Source organism: Amblyomma mixtum, chromosome 6 (genome assembly GCF_055824585.1).
Source record: "Amblyomma mixtum isolate Tamu chromosome 6, ASM5582458v1, whole genome shotgun sequence".
In the NCBI taxonomy this organism is placed as follows: Eukaryota; Metazoa; Arthropoda; class Arachnida; order Ixodida; family Ixodidae; genus Amblyomma; species Amblyomma mixtum.
In genome coordinates, this window is record NC_143017.1 from 75,839,691 (window position 1) to 75,850,801 (window position 11,111).

Below are 11,111 nucleotides of genomic sequence, written 5' to 3' on the forward strand. Positions count from 1 at the left end.
TGAAGAAAGGCAGCTCGGCCGAAGGCAACGCTTTTGTAGGCGACCGTACCCGCTGGCATCGACCGTTTCCGGTATACATTCCAGGAAGCGAAACTGCGCTGTCCTGCATAAGAAGGCTGCTTCTGCAATAGTATGCGTGTTATACGTGCCGAGAATACGACTCCACCGTTCTGTCGTGCCGCTTTCTCACTCTTAAGTTTGCTGCCGGACCGAAAACGTTTTTGTAACAGCTGGGTGCGCGAGCGCACAATCATGCATCCTATAGTCTTTCAAATATTAAGGAAAAAAAACACTTTGCTCAACGTATAACACCGCAATACATAAGAGGGCGTTCCTGGGTTAATCGCAGCTTTTACTGAACGTTTTTCTGGGCCCGTGCGCAACTAAAGCAGAGACACAGAAAAAAAATTAAACACTAGCATACACTGTAAGTGTGGCCCCTCAAAGCAAGTGTTCCCATGTGCGGGGGTGGCGAGCTTGTCCAGAGCGCTCTAATGGTGCGCTCCAAAAGAACGGAAGCGAACTCGAGTAGCAATATTAGGGCTCAAAGTCCGAGTATCTACTTTGCTTGCTCGTCTACGGGACTGTATTTGAGCGCAAGTATCGTTCCCAGAAGATGATGCAGTCATAAGACGGTCTCTTGCTTCACAGTCAACCGTTTAGGCTTTGTGGACTAGCGTGGAGCCCTCTGTACAGCGTGCCCTGTAGAAGGCGTATATACATCGCCTATGATTCAGAGCAAATTACACGTAACGAATTTCGACCAGAAGCTAAAGGTCTTATAGCCCACAGTATGCAGCAGGAAAAGCGATCATTTGATAATTGCCGCCAAAGTTGGCGTCCGCTTATTTGTCGGTGCCTGTACCCCGAACTTTTTCTACGGAGTTACACATTATAAATGTTGTGCGCGGGTGAGGTATTTGCGCGAAGTCGCTAGAGAAGCTTGACTGCTAAGCAATATTATGTAGACGAATCAGCCCGTGGAACTTCTTCATTTTCTATGCAGCTGATATGGCAACGTTCGCTTTGAAATCTGAAACGCGTCAGCGGTATTCCGGAGTATGCAAGGGTCAAAATTCTCTAACCACGAGGTCTCCCGTTGAACTGTTGCAAAGGCGAGCATTTACGGCCCCCTGAAGCTGCACGCACACTGTATGCTGGCCATGTAGGATGGTACGCCATCCTTGAGCATCGCCTCCACCACTGTCCTTTCTCCCTTAGATTCCACCCCTCCTAACTCCCACATCCTACGTGCCTTGCTTGCGTCGCCCCAACGGGACTTTGATGTTCCAAACTATGTACAGTCTTTGTCAAAAGCTTAGAGCCCAGGGGACTTCTCAGCCTTGCAGTGGCACTCCTGTAGCGTTCGTGGAAGTCAGACCATTGGAGGAGGCACCACCAGAAAGCTTCTTACCTTCAGGAAGTTTGGAGCGCTGGAGATGCACTACGAACCACACAGTGTGTCTCAGAAGCAAACCCCCTGGGCTCCCAACTTCTGACAAAGGCTGTACATCCAGGACGCTTACTACGCGAACAAAAGAAAGTTCTCCTCCTCATTCTCCAAAGGCGTGGAAGAGTAGGGGTAGAGTTCCCAGTTTCTAAAAATTTGGAACTGCAGGGCTACTGCAAGTGTTCCAATCCAAAGCTCAGAGGAAAATACTGCGGCCTTCGAACTTTTGGCCAAGTCTGCATCTACACGGTGTGAGAATGGTGTTTTCGTCTTCAGCGCAGTTCCAGAACAGCGCACACCTTTAGGTGAACAGGGCACAGTTTCTCCGCCGGCTATTGTTACCGCGATAGGCATGCCATGACGCCAGAGGCTGAGGAACCCCGGTCGCCAGGCGAGGAGCTGCGAACCCTTTCAAGCGTGAAGTTTTTTCGAAGCCGCTTTCACCCGCAGTTTCGATTTCGCCCGCTCCGCCCTATTTGTTTCGTGGACCGTTTAGGTCGCTGGCTGCTGCTGCCGCCGTTGGCAGATCCTTCCTCGTATGCGCTGCCGCGCGCACTGTACACTTGAACAGCAAAACAAAGGCCTGGCAACGGCGGGCGAATGTTGCATGCCGCCTTCGTAAGCCGCTTAGCCTAAATTTACATAAGACACCGTAATAACCGGGAAGTATGAAGCAGGCATGCCTCGAAAAGCGCCACGGAGATCGTCAGAGCGCATCCACGAGAGGGGAAAGAAAAGGGTGCCCAGGAAGGTAGACACTGCCGTTGTATACGCCATGAATTCCAGGATAAGATCGACCAAATCGTAATTATTTATGCGAGGTTAGAACTTTAGGCACTCCCATGAAAACAGTGACATCTGATTCATTCAGTGTTTACAAAACATTTGTGAACTGAGACAATACGAAAGGCGCCTGGGACGCCTTTTTAATTTTTGTTTTTGTGCCGGGCTGCGTGCTGATATGATGATGTCGTCGTTTGAAGAGAAAGCTGAAATTACGATGTTGACGTTACGCAGTTTTCTCCTTCATTTGTGCGTAATGGCAGCAGCCATAAACGCTAAGGCAGGAAGTGAAAATCCAGTCTTTCTGCTCCTAAACGCCAACTGTCATCCTTAAAATGAAACTCGTTTCTTTAGGTAACAGTGACTTCGCAAAAACGCGTTTATTGCTCTGAAGACGTTCCCGGTGAGAAACTATAGAGTTGCCCAATTCTGGGGTCTGCTAAATGTAGACTTGCAGTCTCTTTATGAGCAGCGATCTGAAGCGCGCAAGGCGTTCCGTGTACTGCGTCCATTAAGTGTTCCCTTTTAATAACCCACAATCATGATCTTTTTTTATATATATATCGTCGATCCCTGTGCCCAACATGGCGCCACTTTTTCTTGCTCGTGTCTTTGTGCGCTGCAGTAGTCCATCGTGAGGTAGCCCTGCTTCCATTCTTTCTTCCCCGCGCTCCACCCAACTCCGGCTAAGTGAGCAGCTAGGAGATGCACTGTGAAAACTTTCGCGGTTTAGCAAACAAGCTCCGGGACGAGAAGGTGAAGACGTTGTACGACAGTTCTGCACGCTCCCTGCTCGCGCACTTAACAGCGCATTTGCATGCGGAAGCGGCAAGGTGATAAACGCGTGTTTGCTTTCGGTCCCCCAAGCTTTCTCTACTTCTTTCGCTCAGCTACAGAGGTCCAACGCCCGTTAGGACGCGACGAGGCGAAGTGTGTACAGAGTACCCGGAAGGCAGCGGTAGGTCCTCTGCCGTTATGTGAGCAGAAGCGTACAAACGTAGTACTCGCGCGAGCAGGATTATCTCTGACGGGGACGACGCCTCACGCGACACGTCCGGTCAAGTGGCGACGCATAGGCGACCGATGGGAGACCGCTCGCGTATACACACACTCACGCACGCACACACACACATCGGCGACCGCACGCAAGTAGGGAAGAGGAGACGGCGGCGCGACCAAGGTGAAGGTCGCCGTTTCCTTTCTATCGCGAAACGGTCGTCCCTGGCCCAGATCGCGAGCGAATGAAAACTGGCCAATGGATCGCGCTCACTCGCGGCGAGCACGTTCGCCCGGAGCAGCGCGGCGCCACTACTCCGGGCTACGTCTGTCCCCTCGCGGAGTGCGCGTACACAAACGGCGCGTATTGGGCCCGGGCAGAAGAAGAAGACGCTTCGTGAAGGAAAGCCGATTCGGGGGGTGGTATAGTCATGGTGGAGGAGGGGGGGGGGGGGGGATGGCAGCATCTGCAGACTGAGCTGAGTAGCGGTGGCGGCGGCTGCCAAATCGAGGTCAGCGTTCCAGGTAAGGCGGTCAGAGAGCGAGGGAGGAGGCTGAAAGAGGAGGGAGGCTGCATGTGTGCCTCCGGGCGAAGAAGGAGTCCTAGGCGGCGGCGGCGGCTCTCCGGCAGCTCCAGCCGCGCGCAGCATCCAGGAATGGAGCCCAGCACGTCGCACGCGGTGGTGGGCCAGCAGCCGCGATAGCAGTGTGTGGCCGCGCGCACGCGACCCCCGAGGCGCGGTATGAGACGGCTGCTGCGATCGTCGTCCACGCCGGCTGGTTAGCTGGCCGTCCAGCGAACCCTGTCTCAAGTGCGGCTGCCGCCGTCAACGCCGATATCGCTTCCATGAAGATCGCCGCCCCCGAAGGCGCGGCGCCCAACGAACGGATTAACGCTCTCTTGCCGGTGAGTGCGTGGGAGGATGGTGGCGTCGGAGTTGCGCTTGTGTGTTGGGGAGGGGCGTCATCGGTGCGCGACCCACGCGGAAGGGGTAGAAGTGGGGACCAGCGACTGCCGTACCGGTTGGTATACATGTGTGCGTGGGTGCACGGAGGGGTCAATGTGCTTGGTCTCCGCATTTGGAAAACCGTCATCTCGTTCGTAAGTCTTCATTTCTGGTAGAACTTAACAGATAACTTTTGAGGATTACTGGATACTATAAAAAATTGACCAGGTGAAATAAGCCAATTTTAGTTTTAGAAGTAAGTCTTGAAGCTTACTCAGAGGAAAAGGCCTCTAAAGTACTAAGATCGCATCGTCGAGTCGCGAAGAGGCGTCGAGGCGACTATAGCATTCGCGGAAAAACGGTTTTCCCGTTTATAACTGTGTACTGTGTTTCGAGACGCTGTTTCACCGTCAATACAACATACCTGACGCATTATCCGCCGTTCGGCTGCCAGTGACTTATAGCTCTGCAGACCGACTTAGCTTTAATAACTGCTCCAACTAATCTGCTAACTTGACGGCCCGGCAATGTCTTCCTAGAGGCGCGGTCTTGCGTTGCTATAGCTTCTTTCTCCTTACGGTTTTAAACGATACGGCCACAAGCGGAGCAATAATCGACCTGCGGTCCATGCCTTGAATGCATTTTTGTTTACTTAAGGATGCACAACCCTCGCTTTGGTATGGATTTTTCGCGTAACAGAAGTTTCTTAAGAACTCTGAGAAAGCCGGAAAACTACAAGTTGTGTTACGAATATTCACCAGCTACAATTATTTACGGTCTTCTTTTCGCATTTGTTTCTTTAATTACAATTTCATTCCCGTCGTTAATCTCCCCGCCCTTACTTTCCCCGTTCTCTCTCCCTCCTTTAATTTAGATTTGTTATTCCGATATACATTTAGGTTCTTCGTTTTGCTTCTTTCGTTTTATGCTACAGATTATGTCTTGAAACGCTGTTATTTATTTCATTACGGTTGAAGAAGGCTCCCAAGCACGAAGTAACAAGGCGCCAACACGTCTCCCATATCTTGGATTCGAGCATGTCATACTCGCTGATCTTTTCATGCATCGTGTTACGAATACAGTCCATTTCCTAGAGGGTCGCCAGGCACCGTCGCATTTTAAGGCCGCACTAAGTTTTTGGAGTATAATAAAGCAAACGGGAAGATCATATTGGCAGAAAATATAAATAATTTTGGGCACAGAGTGTTCCCAAAAGAGATGAAGAAAGATACATGCTTCAACCTTGTTTTTTCAGCAATAGGAGCGTTGGTAGCAAAACAGAGAGCGACTTGTGAAAAAGAAGATCCGCTCTTCTAATGAATGCTTCCTTCTTTCCTTACCGCTAATTAGCAAGCGAATTAAAACAGTCCGTGTGCGAACCACCGTCTTTTCACAACTATTAATCTTTTTCACGATTTCCATATCGGAGAATCACTTAATGTTTTGGCTTATGCATAGTATTGCAACGAATAGTGTACACCGGCCGTCAAAAGTAAATGGCGCCTGTGCCGAAAATTTTAATTTCTTTTAATTTAAAGCATAATGGTCGACATTTATTGGTGCTCTGTGTAATCCGCTCAATGAAAATTAGGCTGCATATATCTATTCAATAATGCACTAAATAAGGTGGTGAAATTGTTTTCTCTGATATTGTGTTCAATTTACTTTTGACAGCACCTGCACGTTTGTACTGAAAAAGAATGAACGTAACATGAAATAAACCAGCAATATGCGCGCCTATTCAATAACCATGCGACTGTATGGTCGTTCTATAACAGGCTGAATGCGGTATTGCGAAGGGATTACCTAAGAGTCAAATCTTCTTTTCATGAAGATGCAAAGCGGCAGCACCATCCCGTCGGTCTCCTGTTTACGCTTTTAAATCTTTCAGTAGTATTATTGGTTTTCATCGTAAGAATTTGGAACTTCGCCCCCCCCCCCCCCCTTCCCCCATGACATTACCTTCACTGTCCGTGACTCGGTTCATGTAACTACGCATCACTGACGACGCTGTCTTTACCAGTCTTCTTCTGAACAATTAAAAGTGAGTGTCACATATATTCAGCGATGGTTGGAAAGTGGTGGCTCCAGAAAGCGCTGGTCGAAGATGCCAGCACACGTTCTGTGTAGTCATCAAGATGGGGCAAGGTAAGGTTCAAGGCAAGGTTCAGAGGTGATGGTAGTGGTTTATTTTTTTTAAAAAAGAAAAAAGGTGAAGGAAAAAAATGTTGCCGGCCGTGGCAATGGCTATCTAATATCTTAAGCACCCGAGCTGCAGCCGGCGGAGGTGAAAGGGAAAGGCAGAGGATAGTGAGGCGGTGAAAGTAGGTTTTAAGGATATCATGGATGCGGTTGCTCATGAATGGGGGCTAAATAAGTGCGTTTTAAATAAATTAAATTATCACATTCCGAGGCCTCCTGCAGAATGACGGATAGTGGAGTGGCTGGGCCCTGCATGATTCTTGTCACAAACTTTTCGTCCCTGTCGTCATTGTTGCCTTTGCCATGGCGGAGTCAAATAATCTATTTCTTCCTTTGACTGACACTGTGAGTTACACCCGAAGTATTGGCCTTTTTGGGAGCATGGCATCGTTGTTGAAGATGTAGTCAAGTCAGTATAGCTCTAGTCTCTTGGAATGGACCGGGCGACTATTATCATTTCTGGAGCCGAATAGAGGTTTATGGACTTGCTTCCTTATCTGACGTCCAGGGACAGCCAGCGGTTCAGTAAAAACATGCGAACATTTGAGAGAGCTTAACTTAATGATGTCATTGTTCAGCAGAAATGTATTAAAACAGGTTAAAGTGCAAGTGAAATTCATAAGCAAATCAAGCAGCGTGTTTCTTTATCGCTTCCGCATTTTCCTCTGCCCCAGTGTTTGTCATAAGAGTTAGGTTTTAAGCGTAATCTTCATAGTCCATTGCAAGAGATATATAAAGCTATACAACTCGGATACAACTCGAGAACGAAGCGGTGAATTCCCCCCAAAGGAGGCTCTCCAGCCAGCGGCATCCACCGTTAGTCATAACGTCGCTGTTAATCTGTGGTTAATCACCTGTGGAGCTAGGTTAATCTCCTGTCAACGCAGCGTAATAGCGGATAAACCACGGATTCGCCGCGACGTCATGGCAAAAGGTGGACGCCGCTGGCTGAAGGGCCTCCTTTTGGGGGAATTATAGTTCGCGTTAGAGGTTTTTCATTTTTTTTTTCGTGCAGGGTAAAATGCTGCCAAATTGCGTCACTTATACGCCGCTCGAGAATTTTTTTTTTTGATCTTATGCCAATTACTTCGGAAAGCGCAAATTAGAGGTGTCGGTCTAAAGAGAAAGAGAGAGAAAGTGACTTTAAGAGTGACTGATTAAGCTAAGCGCTATCCGCACTCACAGAAGTCTATCAGAAGAAGTCAGAAGTCTGCGGAGATATGGATTGTTGTAGTGAAATTTCTAAATACATGAAAAAATTGTGTTCATAATCTAGTTGCCGTTCAAAAATGCTTTCGTCCAGAATTTTTGGGTATGGTTGTGCCCGACAAAACTAAGCCGGTTGAGCGTCGAAAAGGTATTTCGTTCTTCTGAATCATGGGATGGACAACGAGATAATGAAGCCGGTGACACTACCTTACGTTTTTCCCAAATTATTCTCGTGAAGGTCCTTACATCGCCAACGCTTCACTGCAAGTAAACGGGTGAACACCATTTTCTTACCCAGTAAGAAAGAGCCAATAAGATAGCGTACGTCACCGTGTGCGTGCGAAGATAATTCCAGGCCGCCACCGAACTTTCGTGCCGCCGTTTTTGCGACCGCGTCTCGAGTGAAATGAACTTTTCCCCTCGACGCAAAGTCCCGTCGGCTTCCAACTTCTCTGTTATAACGGTTTAGTTGGGCCGAAGATAAAAGCACCGGGACGGGTTAGAGCTGTACCCAGAGAAGCTCCCGCAGAGAAATATACTGTTTAATAAAACTTAAGGGATAGATTTATGAACGCACAGATAAGCATTTTATATAAAACATTTATTGCGCCGTTTACAGTCCGTTAATTCAAACCAATCAAAGCTAACAATCGGGCGAGTTCGCATGAATCTAATTCCTTTTTAGATCTCTTCGTTCTTTTTTTTTATTGCGAAAGCAATACTACGCCAGGTCTGACCACTCGTCGCGTGGTCCGTGGACCCCCCTGCTTTCAAAAACGAATTGGCCAACACGGGTGGCACATTCTCTACCGTTGGCTGTGATAGAAATAGCCACCGGCCAGTGCAGGGGTGCGTCATTTAACCGCTGCGCCACTGGGATGGTAGTGTTATGAGGACTCGCTGCATCTTTGAATGCTAAGTAGAGAATGAGCAATTCTGCATCTATGAGCATTGACCCACTAAAGATATCGCGTCATATCCTTAAGACGAAGCTGAACTGTCCTCTCCAACTGAAGAATGAACACCCGCTTTCGCACATCTACTCGGTTTAGCTACGTTAGACCCCTACCATTTCTTGTCGTCGTTGTTTCAGTCATGCTGTTTCAAATAAATGAGTTGTAGCTGCGTTTTCGACTGTCATAGTCATAGACCTCTTCAACCGGTGTCTCACAACTGAGTACCAACATCTCTCTCTCATTCGGTGAGCCTACTCAAGTACCTCATCATCGAACATTTTACTATGCAGCCGATAAGCGCACATTCGCTATCTGGACACTCCTTATTTTTGTGTTCCTTTTCAGAAACGTTCGCTCTCATCTCATTAAGTACAACAATGGCTAATGAATGGACCAGCAGTTGTACCTACACGTGCCTCAAGCAATGAAGAAAATCCTCATTCAGTGATATGAGGATTTTACCGCTTTGGTGATAATACCGCAGAGCCACCGGTATTATCACCAAAGAAGAATGTCGTGCATAATTAACAGCGTGTAAGTACTGCATGCTATACAGGAGACGCCACAAGGGAATCAGCACGTTCGCTACGCGCATAGTTTGTATTAGCGTCTAAAACGCAAACAAAGGCGGCGGCGGCGGCTCCTTAACCCCAAGTGGCTCGGGCGGTGAGAAAACGAGCAACCAGAGCATAAAAAGGCTGACCTACAACCGGCAGGGCGCCAAATTACTTCCTCATGCAAGGTGAGAATTGGTTCCTCCCTTGGACGAGACTGCGGCACCGGGTCTATGCAAAGTACGGAAGCATAACCCCCTATCGTGGGAGCGATACAGCGGAAAAGAGGCGGTTCCGCACTCGCCAACGGGTGTCGCGAGATCTAAGCTTGTGTCGCTTGAGTCGACTCGAGTCGCTTTCTCCGGGAAACGCGCCGGCCATAGCGCGGGAACCTACCTGGTTCCCAGGTAAAAGTACCCAGTAAGTGCTGTCCTCGGTTCTCATCTTCTTTAGCCGGTTTTGTGCAATGTAGTGGGCTACAAAAACGTACGCTACCGCATTCTAGGTGGCTTTCACGCAGCTTACTCGTAACAGAGGTGGGCGAAGTAATACCTGTTCTCTAAAGGTGGGGCGCCGCGTTTGCGTACTTGTATTTGCTCATTTGCGGAGGTGAGCGGGGCTGTGATTTTGTTTGCTGGCTCTAGACGTCGCGTTGGTTTGGGAGGGTTGCGTCGGAGTGGCCTGTGAAGCTTTTTGTATTCTATAATACATATCCTTTTTTCTATAAAGAACAACAGCCGCTTTGGCTGCTGTGAAATCAAGATCTAGTAACCTCTGCACTTATATGCCTAATAGCACGACTTTATCAGCATAACATGCGAACAATCTTACTGAGTGATAACGTTGTTAAGCAAAACAACCTGCGTCAGTGAAGTCTGCCATTGAAATAAGCTGAAGTGCTGTCGTGAGGCGTAGAGAAATCGACTACACTGGAGCAGTGCACTAGCTGTGTGACCATTGTATTTGGACAATGTGTTTTTGGTGTCACACACAAATGTGTTGGCAAGCCCAAGTTCACGCGTTCTCATTCGCTATGGTCGCCTGCTACTCAGCGCGTTTTCAGAACAGCCACACGCATCAATAAATGCAGAGACACAGAAACTGGAACCAAAAAAAAAAAAAACGCCTCTTTTGGTAGCACAAAATATTCCTACGTCGTTTTCAAGCTTTTTCTAAAACATTCCAGATATGCAATCTGCGAAAAACACTAAGAAATTAGTCTTTCCAAGAAACTAAGGGAAAGTTGTTATCCCGAACCACATTCTGGAAAAATATTGATCTGTAAATGGCGTACCTCAGTGGGCTAATGCTATGAAAGATACGCTCGATTCCATCTGAGTTTTTCACAAGGTCTCTCGAATATACTTTAAGAGGGTTAAATGCTGAGCTAGTTGGTTTTCAGACGTAATAAATTATTTTTTTAGCAACGGGAACACAGCACAAAAAAGAGGACAACACGGGCGCTTACTCCATATGTTTAATCAAGAGACAGCATACGAAATATATAGTCCTCCCAGCGTATGCGCACGCGTACAAGGCACCCAGACACACCATGCATAGGGGCTTGTCATTGTTAGTATGGTTAAAACGATCGTGTAAAGAGCGATCGATAATTGATAAAAAGATATTGCAAAGTATAGGGGCTATGCAAGAGCCGATGCAGATGCCTTTCTTTTGAAAGTAAGGTTGCTTGTCAAAAGAGATAAAAGTGCTACTAAGATAAAATTTTTTTGAACATAGCAATGACTTAAATTTTGCCTTCTCTGTTTATGTGGAAGACCTGTTTTATTCAGTACCGCATCCTGAACTCTTTGCTTCTGTTAAAGCATGCATTGGTGAAAGTGGAGCTGTCTCTTTCAAAAAAAACTGCTGGCATCACGGCAGATAATTTTTTATCCCTTTTACAATTTTATCTTAGTAGCACTTTTATCTCTTTTGACGAGCAACCTTACTTGCAAAAGAAAGGCATCTGCATCGGCTCTTGCATAGCCCCTATACTTTGCAATATCTTTTT